The 26,813-nt window shown below is 37.1% G+C and overlaps 1 protein-coding gene and 2 pseudogenes across 2 annotated transcripts in view; 2 read left to right on the top strand and 1 right to left on the bottom strand.

Annotated features, from left to right (window-relative positions):
* Window positions 1-15,267: 15,267 nt before the first annotated feature.
* The window catches only part of LOC143648794 (uncharacterized), a 130,031-nt gene continuing 118,485 nt past the window's right edge, over window positions 15,268-26,813 (bottom strand). For both annotated transcript variants that reach the window (XM_077119276.1, XM_077119293.1), the window contains 2 exons: window positions 25,864-25,942; window positions 15,268-23,142 (listed from right to left, as the gene is read on the bottom strand). The gene's annotated coding sequence lies outside the window, so the exon portion shown is untranslated. The remainder of the gene's footprint in view (window positions 23,143-25,863; window positions 25,943-26,813) is intronic.
* LOC143648796 (profilin-2 pseudogene) lies at window positions 21,379-21,902 on the top strand (annotated as a pseudogene).
* Window positions 23,033-26,529, top strand: LOC143647769 (mis18-binding protein 1 pseudogene; annotated as a pseudogene).

The following is a 26,813-nucleotide window of genomic DNA, read 5'->3' as shown; positions in this document are numbered from 1 at the left end:
AGTGAAAATAAATATTTACATTGGGACACTGTTAAATAATTAAGTAGCATTTTGTATATAAATCTACTACCTAAATATCCCATCAATAGCAATGAAAGAACATCCATATTAGTATCCAAAGCCTGCTAGCTTTAAGCTCCCACCTGTTCTGGCAACAGTGCTAGCTCTTTTCCAAATAATCATGCTTAAATATTTGTTAGAATACTCAAGAGTTGGGATATATAGCTAGGAACTGGTCCAGGCAACCACTGGGTGCCAGACTTTATTTATTGCTTCAGGCCATCTTACCAATACTCATGCCTCTAACTCAGTGCCAGTTGCAGTGGAGAATCACTGCAGTGCTCCGATATATCCATCCAGCACCAGACTCATATGTCCAACTTCCTAATTAACATTTCCACTAACATCTAATCAACATCTTAAAACTTACTTGTCCAGAATCAAATGCTTGATTTTGCTCCCAACATCAAATCCTTGATTCCTTTTTATCATATGCTGGGTGAGAATAACTGAAATTATATTACTTATTTACTAGTGTACTTGGTTATTTTCTATCTGTCTGCCTAAAATCTTATTTCCATAAGAGCAGAAACTCTTTCATTTTGTTCCCTATTGTGTGTTCAGAACCTATAAAAACTTAGGACCATGCCTTTCACAAAGAAAATACTCAAGAAATATATGATAGATAGATCTGTAAGGGAATTAATTGATTAATTGATAAATAAATTGCTACAATTCAGAATTCTGTAGCCACTGACCTCAACAATTTTAAAGAGATGCTGCTTCAAGCAGACTCAACTCTTCCCAAAGCAGCAGCAGCAGCTCTCACTGGCCTCCAACTCAGCCTATTTTTACCACCAGTTACTGAACACCAGCCTCGCTTGAGATTTGCTATCACTGCACTTGTTAAACAGATGGGGATTTCCACAGCTATGGGCCTCCAAACATGTTTGGTGATTGTGTCTCATTATAATTTCCAGTGTCCTTTGACAACATAAGCCAGAATTATGGCTGCCAAGATGCAAATGTCTCTACCTTATGATGTATGTTAGTGTGGCTGTAGTAGAAGCATTCCACAGCAGAGTTATTTGGGTCGAAAACTGTTTCTGAGTCCAGTGAAACAAATCTTTCAATTGACCCAGGGTCCTTTATTCTCTCTGGAACTATACATAATAATAGCTGGGTTAGGATGGACACAAGTAAAAATTTAATACTGAAATCCTAGGACCAATTTCTCTTCCTGTCAGTTCCTTCCATCCTGAAAGAAAATTCTCCCATCAAAGCCCTATTGTCCCTTCGCACAATCTGGCTTATGCTGGTGTATCACTGAAACTCCATCATCCTTACAGTTCTGAATACGGTGTGTGATCTGCAATTGTAAATAGAATTGGGCTAAATGGGTACAGGCTAGATTCAGCAGCACAAAATTGTTTCAGGAGAGGATACTATGTCTGAGTCAGAAATTCTAAGTTCAATGACAGAAATAAAGAATTTTGTTTATACATATTTGAGTTTTGAGAGCATTTTATTTCTATTTCTGAACCAGGAAAGCACATGAGTTCTCAATCTACAGTCATAGATATTAGGCAGAAATACTGTCAAATAATTTTTGTTCTCCCCACTTCCATTCACATGGAAACATTGTACTTCGTGACCCGTTAGTGGTTGGGTGAGGCCATGTGGAGAGTTCTGAGCAATGAATTGCTGATGTGAAATTCTTCTGGGTTCTTTGTCCCTCTGGTACAAGGATTATAAATTGGTGTTGTCTAGTAAAATTGAAGATGCATATTCCCTACAACTCAGGAACTCCTCTTCTAAAAAAGAAACTCTTCCATGTTTACAAAAGGAAGTATGTTCATACTGTTTACCACAGCATTATTTGAAGAGGGGGAGACTTGGCAAGAATTAAAGTATCTACCACCAGAAAGATAAACATAAATAAACTGTGGCATATAGTCATGAAACAGAATGCTACAAAGTAGAGAAAAAAGGTAAACCAGAACAACCCATGTTATTATGAAATTCATCAATACAATGTTAAACAAAATGAAACAATTTGAAAACTAAACCTGTAATATGATACCATTTATATAAAGTTTTAAAAGTCTGCAAAATCATAATATAACTGTTTAAAGGTAATCTAAATGTAGTAACAATAGAAAACCTAACTAGGAACAATGCAAATTGAATCAATGAGAGCAGATCACCCCTGAGAAGGAATGATTGTAATGGAAGCTGGGAGGATTTTAGACAGAACCCCAACCATTACTAACACAAATGTAGAATAATGTGAGGATGTGACAAAGCCAGGTGCTGAGAACATGATGTTTATTATATTCTATTTTGTTTTCTGAGTTTTTAATTTTATAATTTTAAAACACTGATTCAGAAAGACTAAATACAGCACATGCCAACTTGTATATTTCTTTATTTGTATAAAAACTGCTTTTGACATGTATAAAAAATAAATTGCAAATCAAATGTACAAATACTAAAGTAACATTTCAGCATTCTGTGAAAAAATATGAACTGGTAATAGATGGTTAACTAGGAAAAATTCAGGTTTTGTTGAAATAGGGGATTATATTTGTTCATTGCATGAGAGACTTTATCCATTCTTACTTGACTCAGAGTTTTACTGCAGATATAACCACATATAGATTTATTTTGCTTTAAGTTCCCCTTTCTAAAATGGACATATTGGATTATGCACATTATTGTTTCAAAGCTGTTTGACAAGATAAGGTGGGTTTTAAATTGTAAATAATGTTGGCACATTTGTTTGACAACTAAATATTATATATGCTTTACTCCAGCAACTCCACCTCGTGGAATGCATTTTCACCATGTCTAAGACATATTGAGGTAGTTAAGTTCAAAAGTGTTATGTTCCTATAAATTTCTAATACAGTAAAAATCCTTGAAGCATGAGAAGTATGCAGCCTTACTGATTTTCTCCCAGTATGTGATGCTGAATTTATATACTCCATTTGCCCCATAAAAGAAAATCTATTGCTAAAAATAATGGTCCCATACAAATTACATATTTAGTATGATCAAATACCACCTTTTAAAATATCCATCTTTTATATGACATAAAAGTATAAATGAACAAGAAGTTTGAAGAAAAATGGTTAAAGTTTTCATGGCTTTAAGCATTTGTCTTTATTTTGTAATATGTTTCACAGATTTGAATTGAAGATAATTCTGAGCAATGATGCATCTATTTATTTGCACATTCTTACTAAGTGTTCTAGTTTGCTAGCTGCTGGAATGCAACACACCAGAGACGGATTGGCTTTTAATGAAAGGGGATTTATTTTGTTAGTTCTTCAGAGGAAAGGCAGCTAACTTTCCACTGAGATTCCTTCTTACATGGAAGGCACAGGATGGTCTCTGCTGGTCTTCTCTCCAGGCCCCTGGGTTCCAACAACTTTCCCCGGGGTGACTTCTTTCTGCATCTCCAAAGGCCTGGGCTGAGCTGCTAGTGCTGAGATGAGGAATGCTGAGCTGCTTAGCTGTGCAACATTGTGCTCTCTCATTTAAGCACAAGCCAATTAAGTCAAATGTCACTCATTGCAGCAGACACGCCTCCTAGCGGACTTCAGATGCAATTAGCAACAGATGAGGTTCATGTACCATTGGCTCATGTCCACAGCAACAGAACTAGTTGCCTTCACCTGGCCAAGTTGACAACTGAATCTAACTACCACACTAAGTATGTTTTTAAAATCTGTTTTCACAAAATCTTCTAAATGAAATATTTCCATAATTCATTATTTTGGTATTTCTCATGGACTTAGTATGGGCAGGATATGGAGGGAAAAGATGTATAAGTGATATGCAATTAACATTTATTGAGTACACACTATATTCAATGAATTTGCTCAGAATGTTTTTATCAGTATCTTATTTAATTTCACTATAACCCTGAAATTTACATATTTCCATCAAGCTGATTTTGGCAAGTCCTTCCATTAAGAGATTCAATTAACTTGAATCTGAGCTGTTCTTATGACTAATTTTTGGTCAATGGAATGGGGCAGTGATAATGGTCATTTCTGAGCTTAGGCCTCAAGGGAATAAATGCTTCCACTTGCTCTCTCCTCTAACTCTGTCTCTACCTGGTGGAAAAAGCTGAGGCCAGTTTGCTGGAGGATAAGAAATTCTGTGGCACAGTGCCCAGCTGAGACCATTCTAGATCAGCCTACTGACAGCTGGCCACCAAGCATATGACAGTGTCCTGTTGAGTCCCACAGAATTGGCACAAGACTGGTTACAGATGCATGTTACCCCAGCCAAGTCCAGAAAAACCCCTTACCTGATTCCTTAAGATTTAAGAGCAACAAAATATATGCTTATTGTTTTAAGACACTGAGCTTTGTTTTTTTTTACTTCCCTGTACATCATTACCATGTTTTTAAAATTTGCAAGTATGTGTGCATGAGTGAGTGTGCACATGAGTGAGTGCTGATGACTGTGCACATGAGTATGCATGGGAGTGAGTTTTCATGAATGAGTGTGACTGAGTGTGCACCTGAGCATATATGAGTGTACATGAGTCTGAGTGTATTTCTGTGAGGTGTGCCCACATGAGTGTTTGTGAGTATGTATGAACACATGTCTGTATGTGTCTAGAAGTATAGAAGTTAGTATGACTGTGCACATATGAGAATTGTACCAGTAACCATGCCATAGTGAGCATGTGAGTATACATTTGTGTGTGTGTGTATGTGTGTGTGTTGAGGCTGGGGGAGGTGGTTTCTCAGTGTGGGCTCTGGGGCCACTTGCCTAGCTAGCAAAGAGTTACATTTCTTTTGGAATCTCATACAACAAGAACAAAGAGTTACATCTTAAAAAACAAAGCAAAACTATAACTGATAAATGTACAGATTTATTGATCTTTAGAAAAATGTTGTAATATAGATTATAGCAGAATATTCAATCACACCTGTTTAACATCAAAAACTCATGTTCTAAAGGAATATCATTACTGCAGGGTGCTGAAAATAGATGGTAATTAATATTTGAAAATTTCACCCTATGTGTAAGACTAAAGCAAAAAATGTTTATGTGGTGCAAAATTTATATTTTGACTAGTGCATTTCCTAATATAACTTATGTAGATAGTTTGATTGAATACCGTAAGTACTTGGAATCTCAGGTAGGACATGAGATTTTGTTGGTTTGTCCAGAGTGATACCCTGATGAAACCCAGAGTGATTTGATCAGTGAGTGGAAAAGTATTTGCAAAGTCCCCTTTGGGGAATGGTGAGAATAGGGAGAAATTCAAATTCTCCAAGTTGAATTCTTGATATCCTCACAAGCAGTGTGGACAACCAAAGCTATAGGCTGAGCCTCCAGTCTTGGGGTTTGTTCATATGAAACTTAACCCCACAAAGGATAGGTCAAGTCTACTTAAAATTTAGGCCTAAGAGTCACCCCCAAGAGAGCCTATTTAGTTGCTCAGATGTGGCCTCTCTCTCCAGCCAACATGACGAGCAGTCTCACCACCCTCCCCTTCTCTGCATGGGACATGACTCCCAGGGGTGTGGACCTTCCTGGCAACATGGGGCAGAAATCCTAAAATGAGCTGAGGCTCAGCATCAAGGGATTAAGAAAAAACCTAGAATGAGATGAGACTAGCATCAAGGGATTGAGAAAGCCTTCTCAACCAAAAGGGGGAAGAGTGAAATGAGACAAAGTGTCAATGGCTAAGAGATTCCAAACAGAGTCAAGAGGTTATCCTGGAGGTTATTCTTATACATTAAGTAGATATCACCTTGTTATTCAAGATGTGATGGAGAGGCTGGAGGGAACTGCCTGAAAATATAGAGCTGTGTTCCAGTAGCCATGTTTCTTGATGATGATTGAATAATGATATAGCTTTCATAAAGTGACTATGTGATTGTGAAAACCTTGTGTCTGATGCTCCTTTTATCTACTTTGTCAACAGAAGAGTAGAACATATGGAATAAAAATAAATAATAGGGGGAACAAATGTTAAGATAAATTTAGTTTGAAATGCTAGTGATCAATGAAAACAAGGGGTAAGGGGTATGGTATATATAATCTTTTTTTCTGTTTTCATTTTATTTCTTTTACTGTTGTCTTTTTGTTTCTTTTTCTGAATTGATGCAAATGTTCTAAGAAATGATGAATATGCAACTTAATATATGGTTGGATCTGATTTGCTAAAGTTTTGTTGAGCATTTTTAAGTCTGTATACATGAGGGATATTATTTTACAGTTTTCTTCTCTTATCATGTCTTTTTCTGATTTTAGCAATAGCACAAAGCTGAACTTAAATGATGAGCTTGAAAATTTGTTTTTACTGGTTCTTACTCATATAGACTTTTAAATTCGTTTTGTTATATTTGAGTATGAGTTCATATGTGTTTGATCCTTGTCTATGGAAAACCTGAGGGTCTATATTTGGTAGGTGTTCCTCCAGAAATAATTTGCATATGTTCTTTCCAGAAATTTGAGATCACTAACCAGTATGCGACCAAATTAGCTCCCTTTAAAAGTCCTTTATTCAATGTGAGATTCTTAATTGTAGCCCTCCTAACTTTGTGCCTAGCCTCAGGTGCATTGTTCTGATAGCAGCCCTGATATTGGAGTTTGTACTTGAGGTAACAAAGCCTTTTGATTTGAGTTCTCTTTTTAAATTTTCTTTAGGGGTGGCTACTGATATTTTCCTTATTTTGTGAATCCAGCATGGCCTTAAAATATATACATATATACATACATTCAAGATTTAGTTGTTTAGTATTTAGAAATCTCTTCAGAATATCTTGACTCTATAAAGTCATAAATATGTCAGGTAATCATTTGAATCAGAAGTTTACACATAGCCCATTTTAATAATGAGAAAAATGAGAACAAAAATAAAGATGGTATGTAGTTTGCCTATAATCACACAGCTAGGAAGTGTCAGAGATAGGGCCCAAATCCATTATTATCTGCTGTAAAGCTCATGCTGTTTCCATAAAATCACACTCCTGATTTTCACAGAGCACAAATAATGGAAAAATAAGACATTATAATATTCCTCATTTTATATACGTTTTCATATTATTTCATTTGCAGAAGTCTATTGTTGATTTTATTAAGAAACCAGAGCACTTCTTGTCAGAGCACCCAGCCAAAGCTTTTACTTATAACTCTGCTTACTATCTTTTTTACATTAACTACATTGAAATTTGCAAGAGCATGAGTTTCTGCTTCTTTGACAAGATTCCATGACTCCTGTATTCTGATTGTAGCCATTTCTGTGATCTGTCACATTTCAGAAATTAGAGAAGTTTGATTTGGTCTCATCAAACCAGTCCTAAAATCATAGCTTATGCCTTTCTGTAATTGGAGTACATTAACATTAAATGCATTAGTTTGAATACTCGGATGAAATATTTTTACCCAAAGTTATTTCTCTTCATACCTGTTTTGGGATTCAAACTTTTTTTAGCATGGTGCATTATCATGAGCTTCCTTTCATTTCTTTTTTTTTTATTTTAAGTAATAAAAATCCACACCAAATTTGACATGATGTCTTTGTCAATTAATAAGTACACATTATACAGCTTAATGAAACTGCAAAATAAATAATGGTTCTAGTGGGTGTGAAAATAGGTATATTTAAATGCATAAGGAAATTTAACACACATCCCAGTGGCCATGTAAATAAACTGCTTAATCTTTTATAAAATGCAAATGCTTTCTTGAGCAGAAACACAGTGAAAAATGTATTTCTGCATCCATACAAAGAGCTCATTATCATACCTCAGAATGCTTACTGCATGCCTATTGTCCAGTTAAAAGTTCCATTGAAACACGAACTCTGTTTAGCAGCAGCTAAACAAGTAAAAAACTAAGCTTGATTTGTTGCTATTTATCCCCAGAGATTAAAGACAGCCACATCAGTGAGGTATATTCAAAATTACATTTCCAGTTATTTTGATGAAAAGTTTTCAAATATGACATTTATTGTATCATATAAGTATTCAAAACCTCATTACAAGTGTAAACTCTAGAATAGACAGACCCAAGTGAAATGTACATAAAGGAAAATGATCTTTGGTGTTGGACAATTAGTGAACTGGACTTTGTTAAGTGCTGTAAGATGTTTAAGACTTTTGGTTTAATAGTTGTTTATTGTTATTTGCAGTCCAGGTACAATGATTTTTAATACTCTCAATGTTTTACATTAAAATAAAAATAATAAACAGTTTGCATATTGCCAAGAAATAGAAATTGAGATCCAACTTAGGGCCAAGTAAAGAAACCATAATATAAGGGCTGATGACATTCATGATGTGACATAGGGGCATGCATTTTGAAATTTGAACTTTTTAAAAGCTGTGATATTATCTCTACTTTTGGTTTAGCACCAACTATCCTTTATTTAAATATCATTGGCAATTAAGTGGATTGATGGCAACACTATACAAAAACACAAATCAAAATGTCTTAGGGTATGCTTCTAAAGTGAATAGAAGGCAAATGAGTAGTCATTTGGAGATTATGCCTGCCCTTTGGATGTTTCCCATAAGATGAGCTGTGGTGTCTATTTAAGTGACATTAGATTCAATCCCTGCATGTATGCATATGCTTTCCCATATTTAAACTTGACAAAATGTATTAATAACTTGATCCATTCTTTCATATGTTTTATGAAAATATAATCACTGGGAATTTAATACATGATTTTTCCACAAAATAAAACCTCTTTCAGAATTAGTGTAGAAAAAACACCCCTAAAAGTAAAAAGAAACCATGTCACTGTTTAACCATGATATTTAAGCCTGCCTGCCTGCTTGCATGCCTTCCTCCCTTTCTCCTTCATTCCCTCCCTTCCTCCCTCCATCCCTTCCTCCTTCCCTCCCCTTCCTTTAAGATCCCACTCTAACAACAATTCAGATGGAGGATGACTTGAAGATGTTAAAACCAGAGTCAGAAAAATCAGTGTGAGGGAATATCTCCATGATCCAGCCAAGAAATTCTATGTTCCTTCCTTAGCTAAAATAGTCAATCTATCCTATTAACCAAGACAGATAAAAGATAAGTTTTTTCTTATCAACATCAGGGTAGTGATGTCTAGAAAATAATTGAGTAGGTGTTGGAACTCAGGTAAATTATAAGCACTAGAAATATATTTTTAATGGTCAGTTTGTAAGTACTAGTTAAAGTCATAGGTATGAATGAAATCAGCAACTGATGGGAAATCTCTAAATTATTCTAAATTTATTCTTTACAGAGTCACTCCTCTTGGTCACTTATTTTATCTCAGGGTTTTTAAAACTCAATCTATTTCCCATATATCCAACTGCCACTGAATAGCTTTCTATTTGGAAGCCCTATGTTGTTGAATGTTGTCTTAAAGCTCAACTGTAACTGAAATCCCTCTGCTTAAAACCTTTCAATGGCCATTATTGTCATTCAGGACAGACTTGAAAGTCCTTAGCTTGACATACGGGACCCTTAACTGTCTTGCCCCGATGACATTTTGTTGCACTTTCGCCTATATTTTTCCCCTATATTTATCTTAGTAGTTCCTTATTGTTTCTGTGACAAACTTAGCACACATTTATGGAGGTCATTTAATCCAAAATAGATAGATAGGGCTGCATTCTTTCTGGAGGCTATAGGGAAGAGTATATTTCCTGGCCTTTTCCAGCTTCTAGAAGGTGCCTGCACTCCTTTAATTGTGAACTCTTTCTCCATCTTTGAAGATAGTAGCATAGCTTCTGAAAATTCTCTCCTTTCTGACCTCTGCTTCCACAGTCTCCTTGTCTCACTCTCCCTCTTTTTAATTTGCAAAGATCCTTGGGATTATGATGAGTTCATCTACACCTCTTATAATTATTATGTGGCTCTGTTCCTCCCTCCAATTATGAATCTGCCAGAAATCTTCTATATTTAACCACTTCTACGTGAGATGTTCTTTGAAGAAAGAACATGAGAAAACATGCCTTTAGTGTTTACCCTAGTAAACAGTGTGATGCTCTTAGTTTTCAATGTTTAACTATAACTACAATGCAAAACTACACTTTTGGTACATAGATTCAATGTAAGGTTATTTTTCCTAAGAATGGTTTTGCAAACAAATTTTACTTTGCTTACATTTTTAAAATTATTCTACAAATATAACTGTTGCAAACCCAAGACAGATGAGAAAGAAAAACCTAGTGTGGACAGTTGTTGCCTGGGACCCTGGGTGAAGGTAGAGAAACCTTTCCATATCAATATCTTTACCCCAATCACATCTGCAAAGATCCTTTTGCTATATAAAGTACCCTATTCATGGATCCTGGGCATTAGGCTGTGCACATCTTTGGAGGGGAGAAGGGGCATTATTGTGCTTACCACAAATACTCTTTACACTAGCTATGAGAGACCATAATGTTCCCTCCTCCTGTAATACCATCCCTCTCTTTCCTGCTTTAAGTCCCAATGTCCTTAGGAAACAAAGCTCAGCTTCAGGTTTCAATTCCCACAAACAACAAAGAGAACAAGATACAGAAACACATATTCCATTTTTACTGAAACTAAGTGATGTCATCTGAACATAGAAAGTCAGTGGTAGAATAGTACCTGATTTAGCGGAATGAAAAATTCAAATCTAAGGGTTTAGAGAGACACTATGAGAAATAAGCTATTTTTATTTTCCTCCACAGCATCCTGGAAAGCCTCAAGAATTAGAAACACCAGATACCACCAAAGTTCTGGGAAGGACAAAGCAGATGAGGAAATTAAAATGAGTGGATGGTTTGACACATGTATGAAGAGCAGTTATTGCTCTAGGCTGTCCACCCAACTCCAGTGTCTCAAGTATCTAACTTTCTCCATCATTGAGGGAGACAAAAAATATTGTTCCTTAAGAAATGGAACTAGAGAGTCTCTGGGCTTAGATTACAGGCCTAATGGTAGGCTCATATACTAAGGAGAGTTTAAAGCAAGCACAAATACCTGAATTACCTTGCTCAATTGTTCAGTAGATGCTGAAGCTAACTTGGGCTTAGACAGAACAACTTGTGCAAGCCTAATCCATCCCTTTTTCTCTACTTTCACCCAGGGTCCCAGGCAACAACTGTCCACACTAGGTTTTTCTTTCTCATCTGTCTTGGGTTTGCAACAGTTATATTTGTAGAATAATTTTAAAAATGTAAGCAAAGTAAAATTTGTTTGCAAAACCATTCTTAGGAAAAATAACCTTACATTGAATCTATGTACCAAAAGTGTAGTTTTGCATTGTAGTTATAGTTAAACATTGAAAACTAAGAGCATCACACTGTTTACTAGGGTAAACACTAAAGGCATGTTTTCTCATGTTCTTTCTTCAAAGAACATCTCACGTAGAAGTGGTAAATATAGAAGATTTCTGGCAGATTCATAATTGGAGGGAGGAACAGAGCCACATAATAATTATAAGAGGTGTCTATTTTTAGTTATGATGAGGATGAAAAGGCATTAGCATTTGTTGTGTGAAATAAGCAATGGTAACATCAATGGTCAGACAATGAGATACTAAGAGGAAGTCATCAAAAGGTGCCAACTTTTCATGCGCTTGCTGCTTCAACATCAAAAGGCAAAGGGGCCCTTAAAAGGCTTGCTCTATCTGAAGTCAGAAGCTATGACTCCCCTCCACATTCTGTGGTCTATGAGAGGGCTTTGTAGCACCTGGTCTAAATTATATCTATTCAGTACTCACTCTTTCCTTCCAAACAACTCTACAAACCTGAAATTTCTTGATGTTGAGACTTATAGCTGGGCTTTTGAAATTTTAAGCTGACGCTGTCATATTGTTTCATGGTGATGAGTGCCAGACTGGCAGACCTCACTAATCAGGTAGAAGCAGAATTACTGACAAATAAAAATTATTGAATAGTACCAAAAAAAAAAAGAAACACTGATCTTACTATCTAGAAAACAGAACATGAACTTCAAGAGAATGACCTTCATCAGAGCTGCCAGCTCATGGCCTGCCCTACGGATTCTGGACTTTTACATCCTTATGGTTGCACAAGGCACTTTTATAAATTTCATCTTTACAGATACCTCCTGCTGATTCAGTTTTTCTAGAGAACCCTAAATATATCTGCATTTATGTTTCCATGGGCAAGCCCCAGGATGCAAACCTGGGTCTCTGGCATGGAAGGTGAGAATTCTGCCACTGAGCCACCATCACACAGCCCATAGCTAATACATCTATATAGGGGAAATGAAATTTATTAGTGTGAAGCAGGTGTAAACAAAGTGTCAGAAATAGACATTGACTCTCATATGAACCTTTATTATATCTGTCTGATCATCTAAGAATTAACATAAGTACCAGTACTATGTAAAAGATAATATTGCTTAAAAGGCTCCTATGACCCAATGCCAAAGGACAGTCCATTTCTAAAGACTTTGCAATCCACACCTCTGCCTACTGTGGCAATATATGCATGGTTGGAGGAGGTCTGTAGTAATTTAGGATGGAAGAGTGAGTCCTGGGGAAAGCAATTTCTGAGTTTAGTAATGACGTGAAGGGCACTATTGAGTAGATGGGAGCTGCCAAGCAGAATCAGCTTCTAAGACTGATGCTGTCAGTTTCAAGAAGTAATGCAAAACTCTAAGAGAAATAACTTTTCAACACATAAACCTTGAGACCCTTGAGGATAGATGATGCCAAAAAATGTGAGATTATTGTGCCTGCCAGAGTATATTAAATTATAAAAATAGATGGATTTCCTGAGGAGAAAGATCCTTGAAAATATACCAAGTGTATGATGCTGACTATCAAATTAAACAGCAAAGACACACCATACCAACCAAGCATCAATGCCTTGTCCTTCTTCCTTCCTCAGGGTACTAAAATATGTCCAAGTTGTCTCTGATTCAAATGGGCCCTAAAAAGAATTAATGTTTTTATTTTATTCTCTTATCAGATTTTTCCTCTTCTTTATTAAACATATAGTTACTACCCACTAACTAAAAAACTAGATAGTCAACCTCATTCTTTCATTGAACAAGTATTTATTAAGCAACTTTGAAGGGCCAGGCACTGTTCTAGGAACTTAGAAAATATCAGGCAAGCATTCCTGCCTTCCTGGAACTTACATTCAAGTGGAGGTGGTGGCATGGATGGTAAATAATAATTATAACATTAAGTAAATGGTATAGAGTGCTAGAAGTTGCTATGGAAGCAAATAGATCAAGTAAGGTTGAAAAGGAATGAGGTGAGGCCCAGTGGAATGGATAGATTTTTATTTTGAGTTGGGTGGTCTGAATAGTCTGAAGTGGATCAAAACTGAACTCAACCTCCTGCTTCTCTTCTTCACCTCCTACCATACCTGGCTGAGTTAAATTTTACCCATTCCTTCAATGCCTTGTTCAAATGCCATCTCCTCTGTGATGCCTGTCCTGAGTCCCTCAATATTACTCTGTTAGTCAAGGTTCTCAAGAGAAACAGAGCCAACAGGAGAGATCTATAAATATGAGCTTTATAAAGGGGTCTCACACAAAAATGGGAATAGAAGAGTCCAAAATCTGTAAGGCAGTCTATGAATCTGGTGGCTGATGAAGGGTCTGGGGGAACTCCAAAGGAAAGGCTCATTGGCTGAGGAAGCAGTGAAAGAGTCTCTCTTCCCCCTTAAAAGGCTTATACTGATTGGATTATCTCAGCTGATGTGCTTGTCCACAGATGCAATCAACTGACTGATGATTTAATGCACCAGCCTTTTGGTTAATCAACCAGCCAGCAAATAATTGCAGCAATGGTCAAGCCAATGCTTACCTGACCAGACAACTAGGTATAATCATATGTCCACATTGACCTCAGAACCTAACCATATGGATACATAAATACCCCAGCTACCACATCCTTTGGAAGGGCAGCTTTAAAATGTCTCCCACATAATTCCTCAGAGATCCCTAGTAGGATTCAGCACAAGTTGCCCTCGTAGTTTCTGTTCATTAATGAATCATTTATTGGTTTTTGCCCTTTCCTACATAGCTCTTTGGACTCTCTAGCCTGTGTTTCTTGAAATCATTTTGTAAATAATCTATTCACACCCAAATCCTTCAAGGGAGTCTAAATTCAGCCATAATATCATTTCATTTCTGAACTCCTTATGGTTTTACTGGAATTTGATTTAAGCTATTTGTGCATTGGGAAAAAGGAAATGTTCAGATATTTGAGGGTGTGTTAGACACTGGTTCAGAAGTGACATCAATTCCAGGGGACCCAAAACATCAGTCTGGTCCACCAGTCAGAGTGGTGCCATATGCAGTTCATGTGATCTATGGATTATTTTCAATGCTATATAAATTAAGTTTCATTTCATTTTAGTATTGCTCCTTGCTAGCGTTTAGGAACAATACTGATATTTGTTTATTTTTCTTATATACAATAACCATGTTGCACTCATTTATATTTCTAATAGACTTTTTAATGAATTACTTAAGATTTTTTTATATATAAAATCATGTGATCTGTGAATAAAAATTGTTTTAACTCCCCCATTCCAATCTGGATGCATTTTAATTTATTTGCTTGCCAAACTGCGCTGGTAAGAGCCTTCAATACAATTCTGAATGGAATGGTGAGAACGGCTTGGTCTTGATCTTAGGGGAAAACCTTTCAATCTCTCAACATTAAATATGATTTTATCTATAGATTTGTGTGGGTGTCCTTTATGAGTTTAATGAAATTCCCTCTATTGTTAATTTGTTAATTATTCTTTTCATGAAGGGTCATTAGATTTTGTAAAATGCTTTCTTTCTATCTACTGAGATGTCCATATGCTTCTTGTGTTTATTCATTTGACAAGATGTATTACTTTAATTGATTTTTAACATTTTTATTGTAAAATATAACATATATACAAAAAATGATTAAATCTCAAAGGACATTGTAATAAAAGGTTATAGAACATATTTTAAAGCTTTGGATGGTGTTCTATTTGCTAGCTGCTGGAATGCAATATACCAGAAACAAAATGACTTTTAAAAAGGAGAATTTAATAAATTGCTAGTTTACAGTTCTAAGGTTGAGAAAATGTCCCAATTAAAACAAGTCTAGGGCAGGCCGCGGTGGCTCAGCGGGCAAGAGTGCTTGCCTGCCATGCCGGAGGACCCCGGTTCGATTCCCGGCCCCAGCCCATGTAAAAAACAAACAAACAAACAAAATATAATAAAATAAAGATGTTTCCCTTTCTTCCATCCTTCCTTCCTTCTCTGTCTTTCTTTCCTTCCTTTAAAAAAAAAAAAAAAAAAAAAAAAACAAGTCTATAGAAATGTCCAATTTAAGGCATGTAGGGAAAGAAACCTTGGTTCAAGAAGGCCGATGATGTTCAATAGTTCTCTCTCAGCTGGAAGGGCACATGGCAAACATGGCAGCATCTGCTGGCTTTCTCATGGTTCTACAAAAAAGGAACTCTCCAAAATGTTTCCTTTTTTAAAGGTTTCCAGCAGCAACTCCACCTTCAATGGGTGGAGACACACCTCCATAAATATCATTTAAACAAAAGTTACCACCCACAATTGGATGGGTCACATTTACATGGAAACAATGAAAATGCTCCCACCCAGCAATACAGAATGAAGATTAAAGGACATGGCTTTTCTGGGGTCCACCACAGATTCCAACTGGCACATTCCACCCTTTGGACACCACAAAGACATGCTCTTTCCAAATGCAAAATACATTCATTCCATAACAATATCAGAAAGTCTTAAACCATTTCAGTAGCTACATTTATATACAAAATTAGAAACTATAAAATCTCATCAAGTCATTTATAGGCATGGTCTGTCCTGAGGCAAAATTCTCCTCTGGCTCTGAACCTGTAAAACTCAGAACATGTTATTTGCTGCCAACATATAAAAGAGGAACATCCATAGGATACATATACCCATTTCCATAGAGAGGAAGGAACACAAGGGTCACCAGACCCATACAGTTTTGAAAACATGCAGGGCAAAATCCATTAGATTTCAAAGTCTGAGAGTCATTTATCCTCAGGACTTCTGAAACAGCAGTCCCACCCTTTCCAAGAGCCTATGCAGAGGCCTGCCTCTCTCCAAACACAACCTTGGGGGCCAATGGGGAGACCACCTTTTTCTCAGCTCCACCCTCTCAAGCATTAGGGCTGCACGCAGGCTCTCTGCCTTCTCTGGGGTACATGCTCAATCCCTCAATGTGGTGGCAGTCAGGCTCTCCCCAAACCCCAAGGAATGTGCTCCACCCTCTCCAAGGCCTGAGGTGGCATTATTCTTTCACTGCCATGAGGTGGATCTGCCTTTGGGGCAAACTCACCCTCTCCATGGGCTTAGGTAGGTCCACTCTCCTGGCCCGAGGTTTCTTGACTTCAGAACTCAGCCTCCACAGTTTTGCCTCTGAAGTTATTTTTCCTCCAATGTGTCCCTTCACTGAACCCCCCAGTCCAGACTGGTAGCAGCTCTGTTTATACAGGTCCCACAGCACTCTCATCAACTTTCTATGCAGTAGCCTTGGATCATGCCCATCAGACCTAAGAAGTGTCCATAAATCCTTCCTGGATAACTCCATGTCCAATCCTGGCTTTCCCTGAAATGGCTGGCTGGTTCCACATTTGGCCAAGTCCTCACATGGAGCACCATTCTTTGGGGTCTCACCTCCTGGAAGCCCAGAATTTTCCAGAACATCAATTTCTGCTTTCTTAGTACCCAAGAGTTCAGTTCTCAGCTTATTTATTTCCTGTCACATTTCACTATAAGCTGTGAGGAGAAACCAGGTGGCACCTTCCACATTTAGTTTGGAAATCTCTTCTGCTAAATATCCAAGTTCATGGCTTTTAAAATCTGCCTTCCAGCCAAAGCCACTGGACACTTTTTTCAGATTATCTGCCATTTTAAAACAAGGGTCGCCTTCTTTCCAGTCTGCAATAGTACACACTTCATTTCTGTCTAGAGCCTGGTCAGAGGTATCTTTAGAGTCCAAGTTTCTACCAACAGTCTCTTCAAACTATTCTAGGCCTTCTCTATGAAGCTTCTCACAACTCTTTCAGAATCTTCCCCTTATCCACTTAAATAGCCATTCCAACATGTTCAGTATTTGCAAATTGCAGCAGCACTCCACTCCTGATACCAAAATCTGTTCTAGTTTACTAGCTGCCAGAATGCAATACACCAGGGATGGAATGGCTTTTTAAAAGGGGAATTTAAGAAGTTGGTAGTTTACAGTCTAAGGCCAAGAAAATTACAATTACAACAAGTCTATAGAAATGTTCAATCAACGGAATCCAGGGAAAGACACCTTGGTTCAAGAAGGCCAATGAAGTTAAGGGTTTCTCTCTCAAGTGAGAAGGCACATGGCGAACACAGTCACAGTTTCTCTCTCGACTGGAAAGGCACATGGTGAGCAAGGCATCAACTGCTAGTTTTCTCTCCTGGATTCCTGTTTCATGAAGTTCCCCAGAGGCACTTTCCTTCTTCATCTACAAAGGTCATTGGCTTGTGGGCTCTCTGCTTCTCATGGCTATATCCTTCTTCTCTGCTCTCTCTGAATCTCTCATTCTCCAAAATGTTTCCTCTTTTATAGGACTTCAGAAACTAATCAAGAACCACCCAAATGGGTGGAGACATGCTTCTACTTAATCCAGCTTAACAACCACTCTTGATTAAATCATATCTCCGGGGAGATGATCTAATCATGGTTTCAAGATGCATACTAAATAGGGATTAGAAGAAATGGCTGCCTTTACAAAATGGGATTAGGATTAAAACATGGCTTATCTAGCGTACATACATCTTTTCAAACCAGCACAGATGTGTCTGACATGAACTCTGAGCTGGGTCATGGAAAGAGAAAATTAGGGGTCATGTTCAACCTGCACATGGGTTTTATTTGGTCTCCATGGCTCTTGTTTATATACATCAGAGTTAGTGACTAACCCTTACAAAATCAGGTTTTGCATTCAAACATCGAGTTCTTGGCTTCTCTTGAAAGCTTTGGTTACTTTGGCAGTACAGGATGCAGAGTCCAGGCTCTCCAGAAGCAGGTCTGGGCATAGAAGGGAGGCTAGCACACCAGCCAGATTGTACATTGGGCTTGTGTACTAAGTTTATTCATTCATCCTTTCTTCCCACAAATATTTGCTGGGGACTCTGGCAATTTCCTGGGGCTGTCATAACAACATACCACAAAGTGGGCAGTTTAAAAGCATAACAATTTATGCTCTCACAGCTCTGGAGATCACAAATCTGAAATGAAAGTGTAGGCAGGACCCACTCCCTCCCATACCTGGAGGAAAGTCCCCTTCCTGGCCTCTTCCATCTTCAGGTGGTGGCTGGCAGACTTTGGCCTTTCCTGGGTGGTGGCTACAGTGCCCCTTGTCTACCTCCATCTTCACCCAACCACACCCACTTTCATCCAGCTTCACATAACTTTGCCACCCTTCTTTCTCTGTCTGAAGTTTTCCTCTGACAAGGACATTGTTCATTGGATTTCAGGCTCACCCTAAACCATTGTGACTGTATCTTAACCAGTTACTTCTGCAAAGACCATATTTCCAAATGAAGTCACAGGTATCAGGGTTAGGACTCAACATATTTGGGGGGGTACACACTACAGCCCACAATACAGAACTGCTATGTGCCAGACATTGTCCCAGATAAACAGGACAGATAAGCTCTCAGGGAGTTTACATTTACAAGGGAAGAGAAAGACTTTAAGCAAATCAGTGAGCATGTATAAAGTACATCAGGTGAGGTGAAGTGCGATGGAGAAGTATAAAGCAGAGAAGGTGTCTAGTGAGTGGCCAATGAGGGGACAAGGATTGAAAAAAGAATGGTGAGCAAAGGCCCATTGGGAAGCCAGCATTTGTAAATGGACCTAAAGGATGTAAATGCATAAGCCATATCACATCTGGGGCAGGGAACATTCCAGAAAGAGGGAAGGGCAATTGAAATGGCCCTAAGTGGGGTGCAGGCCTGGCATTTTTTATATGCAGTGATCTAGCCATGCCCACACTGGTAGAGAGAGTGAGGATATCAGAGGTAGTGAGGCAGTGGCTGAAGATCTCATATCACATCAAAGTATAGCTTGATATTATTTGATAAGCAGGACTCAGGACTTCATTGTGCTTATTATTTTATGGATGCATACACAAATACACATCCTGATATTGGTGCAGCATTGAAAATTTTGGCAAACACTCCCCTAGACAAGTAGTAAGCAATTCCAGTCTGAGGATTTTGCAGTCAGGGAATCGTCTCAAGCCTTCTTGCAGTGATTGCCATGGTTTGCCAAACCACAAACATCAATCCTGTTAATCTTAAAGAACACCAACAGCTCTGAAATTCTACAAAATTTTCATGTACTAAGTTCACTTTTCAGAAACACAAAACCTTCAGTTGTCTGACAGGCCTGATAGGTTCTGAAACTCAGATGGGTCAGTCTCTCCAAAAATATCAACCAACTCCATCCCCCTATCCCATGTTATTGCTGACACCCCTTTTCAACATGAAAAATTAGAATGGACTTAGTCAAAATATCCCTAAAGATTGGTAGAAGGATCAAAGGAGGGAGAGTTAAAACACAAAAATTAGGATTTAACTAACCTACTGAATCATTATATTGATATTCCTGATTGATATCTAGTGTCTTAGAGCAGCTAGAAGGAAAAAATTGAGATTGTGGATCTGAAACCCATCCAGAGCTTTGAAATCTGTTCTGTAACCACTTGTTGTAATGGACTTTGAAATTTATTGATTTTTTTTGTATAGAAGTTGTATTTTACAATAAAAAATGTTAAAATGCAAAAAATCAATTAATAGAGCATGTCAAGACAGTAAAGGACAAAAAGCACATACTCATCTCAGTAGATGGCAAAAAAGCATTTTATAAAATCTAATGAGCCTTCATGAAAAGAACAATTAGCAAATTAACAATAGTGGAAATTTCATTAAACTTATAAAGAACACCTCCACAAAATCTACAGATAAAATCCTAATTAATGTTGAGAGATTGAAAGCTTTCCCCCTAAGATCAATTACAAGCCTAGAATGTCCATTTTCACCACTTCCATTTAAAATTGTATTGAATGCTCTTACCAGGGCAACTTGGCAAGCAAATAAAATAAAAGGCATCCAGATTGGAATGGAAGAGGTAAAACTATTTTTAGTCACAGATTACATGATCTTATATGCATAAAATCTTAAGAATTCATAAAGAAGCCTATTAGAAATGTAAATGAGTGTAACATGGTTATTGTATACAAGATCAATAAACAAATATCAGTCTATTCCTACACACTAGCAAGGAGTAATACTAAAAGGAAATGAAAACAATTTAATATATATAGCATTGAAAATAATCTAGAAATAAATGTCACAATATCTACATAAAATGTTTACTCTGAAAACTACACAAAATAATTGTTTAGCAATTTAAAGATTCAAGATAAACAAATTCCATATTCATGGAACAGATGACTTAATATTGTAACAATGGCAATACTTCACAAGTGGATTCACACATTCAAAGCAATTACTATAAAAATTTCTGACTGTAGGGTGGGCCACGGTGGCTCAGCAGGCAAGAATGCTTGCCTGCCATGCCAGAGGACCCGGGTTCGATTCCTGGTACCTGCCCACGTTAAAAAAAAAATCTGAGTATAATTGGGAAGTTGATCTGCAAATTTCATATAGAAATGCAGATACCCTAGAAAATCATGAAAATGAAGAAGTTGGACTACTCACACTTTTCAATTTCAAAGCCTGCTACAAAGTTACAGTAAACAAAACAGTGTCATTGTGATATAAAAATAGACATATGGAACAATGGAATAGCTATGAAAGTTCAAAAATAAGCCATGATATTTATGGGTCAATTGATTTTGACATGGGCACCAGGACCATTCAAAGGGGGAAAAACTAGCCTTTTTACAAGTTGTGCTGGGGTAACAGGCTAAGATTATGTAAAGTTTAACCAAAGTGATTCATAGACCCAAATGTAATAACTAAAACCATAAAATTTTCACAAGAAAACATATGTGTAAATGTTTGAGATCACGAATTAGACAGTGGTTTCTTAGATAAAAGACATAAAGTACACGCAATCAAAGAAAAAAACGGTAGCTATCACCTGAGCTGAAGGCCCCGCAATCCCACAGTCTCCTGCCGTGGGTTAGCCAGCCCCACTGCTGCGCTGTAGGCTCACGGCTGGCCGGGAGACACTCAGCGGCTGGTTCTCATTATGGTCCCGCAGCAGCTCTTCTGGGACAGCTCCTCCGGGAGGGGGCTGTCGGTACTTCTGCAGAAACGCCTCCACCCCGCCCCAGCCCACCTCCTCCTGCACTGCCGCGCCCCCTATCACTGCCACTGTGCCTGCTGCTCCTAGGTTGCAGTGCGAACATGGCTGGTTGGCAGAGCCCCGTGGATACCCTGATGTGTGATGGCTGCTGCCAGGCGGCTAACATTGTCGGCCACAGCGATGCCAAATACATCTGGGCAGCCACGGCTGGGGGCATCTTCCAGAGTATTACGCCAATAGAAATAGACACGACTGTAGGAAAAGACCGGGAAGGTTTCTTTACCAATGTTTTGACTTGGTGCGAAGAAGGGCTCAGTGATCAGAGATAGTCTAAACGTTGATGGTGACTGAACAATGGACATCCAGATAGAGTCGAGATGGAGAGCCAACATACAGCATTGTGGTCGGCAGAGTTGGTAGAGCATTGGTTATAGTCATGGGAAAGGACGGTGTCCACAGAGGCACACCAACAGGAAAGCATATGAACTCACTTAATACCTGAGGAGGTCTGATGTATACGCAGCTTCTCCCCATCTGCCTAGCGACTGTCTTCATCACCACCCAATTATGTTCACAGTGGTACCAGACTATAGAAAGTACCTAATTTTTCTTTAACTATTTTCAAATGTCATGATTCCTGTTTACCCAATGGATCATCTGTATGTTAATCACTCCATGTAACCAACCCTTATCTGGCAACATAATTGCAGCACAATTATGATATGTATGATACCTTGAAATTTGGGGGGAGGGTGCATGTCAAGATGGGCATCAATTTGTATTAGCAATTAGTGGGATATTGATTACTAAAATAAGTTAATATAAAGTAATGTGCCACTGTACAATCTCTAATTTGATTAATGTCTTTTCAGCACTATGATCCTTTACTTGGCTCACCTAGTCTTTCCTTTGTAGCACATGATCGGGAGGAAAAAGTGCATGCATTTTTACTTGTTCCTCTCTTTACCCAGCCCCTCTCTTTGCATGTAAAGTATTTAGTTTGGTTTCATTTTATCTTAAGCAGTTACTGGTTTATTTAACCAATTAATACCCTTTTTATTGATGAGCTACTGACAGCAGCAGTAGTTTGCTTTCAGTATTGTTGTTGCACTTGAGTTAGAGACAAATCTTTTTTTGTAGTATCTATAGGATAAACAAAGACTACAACTGCAAAACAAGAAGAAAAGTCACTTCTGCCCATGACTTTACAGTAGCCATACTGTTTGAATCCCCAGGGACATCCCATCATTACAATAGCTCAGATTTTTGGTTCCTGTCTTTTTCTTTACACACTAGCTCTACTCTTTAGCAGAATTGTAAAAAGCTGCCAATTTGGACATTAGATATCCCAATATATCCATCTGGAGTGTGTCCAGCTTGTTATTCATAGGACCAATTATTATTTGAAGCTTGAATTTTATATGATGTTGCATTATATTGGACTTGGCTGCCTTGTGATGACTTTTTTTCATGTGTACTGTGTGCCATACTATTGTTAAAAATGAACTGTTGCTATTGTGAGATGAATTTTAACTGACTTATTGAGGATTTCTTTTGAATGGCACTACTTTAGGGATGGTTTAGTATTTGCTTTCATTGTTTGTGCCTTGTGGATAATGTACAAATTTAAGAATGAATTTGTTATTGATTTGTCCACTCCTTTCCCTGCACTTTGTTATATCTAGGATACATTCTAACTCGTCTAATTTACTATGCAGTTTAAAAATATCACAGTTTACACAAGATGACTGCAACATGCTTGACAATCCAGGAATTCACTTGTCTTCAGAAACATCTTTGTGAAGAATAAATGTGCCCATGCATGCAATTTTTTCCCAACAGCTTGTCTTCAGGCACACTTACACCTGTAGAAAATTTGATAAAATATCAGAAACCCTTTTTTAAATGACATGATCATAACAAGAATCAGTTCTTAGAAATGATGACTTTTAAGAATAAAAGTTTATTTTGATCTACCATGCTACCAAAGGCTATAACTTCTAGCAGTTTTCTTGATATTAGTACTATAAAGCCCAACAGGGATGGGTTCCCAAAACAGCAACCTATAAATCACCAGTAAAAATATTTCAAAGAATGAAAGAAAAATTACTACGTACAAACAAGAACAAGCATCAAGAAATGGTAGTTTGTTGGAACCATCAAAAAGTAAATAACACAATTTTAATTCCTAAAGGAGCTGAGAAAAGACTATTGCAGGATACCTAACTGTGAAGAAAAGGAAAACAACAAATCATTCCAATTAGATTATTCACTGAGTGACTAATAGAATTCAGCTTCCTCTTTCTTACAAAAAATAACCTCAACCTCTGTCCAAAAAGTTCCTCTAGAATTATCAAATAGGACTTTCTTTTCAGCAAAACAAAGATATGATGTCAACAAGAAAATAAATCACCACTGCAAAATTTGACTTATGAGTTTCCAATTCTGAACTAAGAACAAGAAAATGTTCCACTTGTAGAAGTCCCCAATAAGGCATTAGTTCCTTCTCAGTTGTCTAAACAGATTCCTTTCTCAAAGAAAATAAAATTGCAACCAATAAGTTCAAAAAGGAAACATTTGTTTTAGAAGGCATTGATTCTATGTAAAATCTCAAAATGCTGTTAACCGTCTAAGTACTAATTGTGTTCCTCCTAAGAATGGCAGTCAATTATTGGTTTCTGATAGTGAAGTGACACAGCAAAGGTTTTCAAAACAGGAAATTAAGGAAGAAAATGAAAAAGCAATGTCCAGAGAGATTAATCTTCCAGGTTCCATGGATATACATGTAAAATTGTGCTTGCCACTCTAAAATATCACTTAGCAATACCTCAGTGATCCAAAAGAAATGTTTTGAAGTTTCCTCCTCCAGGTATCTCTCAAACTATTACAAATGAAAGTTAAAAAAAAGGTAATCCAACTATAAGAATGGATGATTAAAATCAATGATAACTCTTTTCTCTAAAAATCAAAGAAAAAAGTCATTGATATATATATTATATATGTAGAAAGTTGGCCCAGTAATTTAATTATATAGTGCATAAACTACAACAAACTCAGGACCTTATCCAGCAACATTTATATATATTAAAAGGAATGATAGACCAGACCTCCATGAAAGAAGCAGGATATGCACATTATTTCAAAAAGAAGTTTATGTTTTGATTTCCTGAAAATTAGAAAGAACACATTCATAATTTTCTAGAAAAATTACGGGCTGATGAAAAGAACAGAGGAAAGGCCAGACAAAAACAGAAAACTAGATAATTTGTCCCTGACATGTGTAAATCAATGAAAAATGAAGCAGAAGAATACCAAACACATGTCCTTCAAAAAGCAAGCACTGGGTGGGCCACAGTGGCTCAGTGGCAGAGTTCTCACATGCCATTCCATGCTGGGGACCCAGGTTTGTTCCCAGGTGCCTGCATATTATTAAAAAAAAAGCAAGGAGTACTATACTCTTGAACATTTTAACTTGGAACTGAAGAATAAGTTTCCAGCACTACCGAATTAAATGTTCAGCATAATAACCATTCAAATAAACCACACTTACGTCTCCCAGATGACAAAATAAACAGTTCTATTCAAAATGGAGGAGAATCTGACTTACCTCACCAGAAATTAATTGGAGAAAAAGAATGTACAAAGCTGCCTTTGGAATACTTAAAAATTGTGAAAGAAGAACAAAAAGAAAAATTTTAAGTCAAAAGCAAGAGAGAATAGAAGAATCAAATTTATCCATTGACATACTAACTTCAACAGAACAAGTTTTCTCAGATGAAGAAAGAAAATGCATGGCCATCAATCAGAAGGAAGCTTATATTTTAGTAACATCACTTAAATCTAAAAAAATTATAGCTCAAAAATGCATGAAGTATTATCTGTCCTCTGATACCATTAAGGCAGTAGCATATTTTGCAGAATCAAAGATAAAAAAGAAAGAGAACTGGGCTTAAATGCAACCACAATTTTCATCAGTAACCCCACAACAACTTTAAAAAATGCATTTCAGTATAGCACCAGCAGGGAAAATTGCAGTGAACATGATTAACTGACTTTCAACCAGAAATTAATAATAAGACCTACCCCCCAAAAAAGGAAACATGTGCTGCTTCAAATGTTAAGAAAAATGCAAGAATGTTACCAGAGTTCTAGAAAATTGAAGATCAAGTAAATAAGTCATTTTATAAGTATCAGCCTTCATCAGATTTCTATAGTGAATACGGCAAAACAGAAAATTAGAAGTAAAGCTGGGGCTGTCAGGAAAACCAGAGCAAGAAGTACCAAAGAAACATCAGTTCACCTGAGGAAAAGCACAAGAAACAACACTAAAATATCCCTGTGATTTTGGATTCTGAAAGTGAAGATGAATTTAATATCAAACAAAAGAAAGCTAGATCTTCTGCTAAATAAACCCTTCAGAAATCTGGTATTAGTAATGAATTTCCAATTATTGAGACAATGGGATCTGAGAAGATGAACAGGCATTCCTTAGAATATTTACTTGGTTTAATTCAGGATGAAGACTGGCAGGAAAAGGAATTACAGAAACTTCATTGTGTTTTTTGCATCCCTTCCAAAGCACAAACCTGGTTTCTGGTCAGAGGTAGCAATGGCTATAGGTTCTTGATCTGCTGAAGGATGCCAGAGGAAATATATTGATGATCCCTAGGAAAAGGAACCCAGAGACATGTCATGAAGAAAAAGCCAGCCAATCTCAAATGCTAAAAGCGCATAACAGGTGATGCTAATAAGATGTGAACTATTACTGCCAAAGTGGGAACTCTGAAAAGGAAACAACAGATGAGGTGTTTTCTGGAACAGTTGCCAAAATATGACCATGATGATTTTTTCAGTATGACACCTCTGCAGAACGGTAGTAAAGAATATGGTGATATTCTGCCAAATATGGATAGAAATCCAACAACTCCATCATTAGTTATCTTTCCTTTGGCAAAAACTCCTCAGTGGCAGTATGTCAGTCCTGGCCTGTTAACCTCTATAAATAGGGATGAATGTGATAAATAGGTTTTTGCATGCAAAAAATCATAAAAGTAAGGATGGTACTGTCTGGGTCAACATCAAGAAATAAAGAGTTGAAAAGGATTTTTCTACCTGAGCATTAGGGAAAAAAACCCCATTTAGTAAAGATTTAGTAGGCAGTTCTAATATTGTAAAAATTTTTCAATAATGCTATGGAATCTTTACATGAAGAACAGAATAATTGTTGTTTTTCAAACTCTGATTTTACATAGTAGAAATGAAAAACTATAATTTCTGGGATTTTTGTTATAAAACAAATCATATTTGTAATTTCACTTGGAGTGCATGTATTTTATTTGTAGTGTAACTTCACAGGAAAATGTGGACATTTCAGTTGTTTATATTCAACATAAAATTTCTCTCTATAGAATAATGTTCATTGCTACATCTTACTAAAAATGTAAGGAAAAATATTTGGTGTTTTGTAATATTAGAAAAAAATAGAGAGAGTGAAAAGTACCATAGAAACACTAAGCCTGTTTACTCTAAGGAAATT

The sequence above is a fragment of the Tamandua tetradactyla genome, chromosome 10 (assembly GCF_023851605.1).
Source record: "Tamandua tetradactyla isolate mTamTet1 chromosome 10, mTamTet1.pri, whole genome shotgun sequence".
Taxonomy (NCBI): domain Eukaryota; kingdom Metazoa; phylum Chordata; class Mammalia; order Pilosa; family Myrmecophagidae; genus Tamandua; species Tamandua tetradactyla.
Note: the sequence above shows the minus strand (reverse complement) of the source record. Positions and strands in the feature narration are given on the sequence as shown.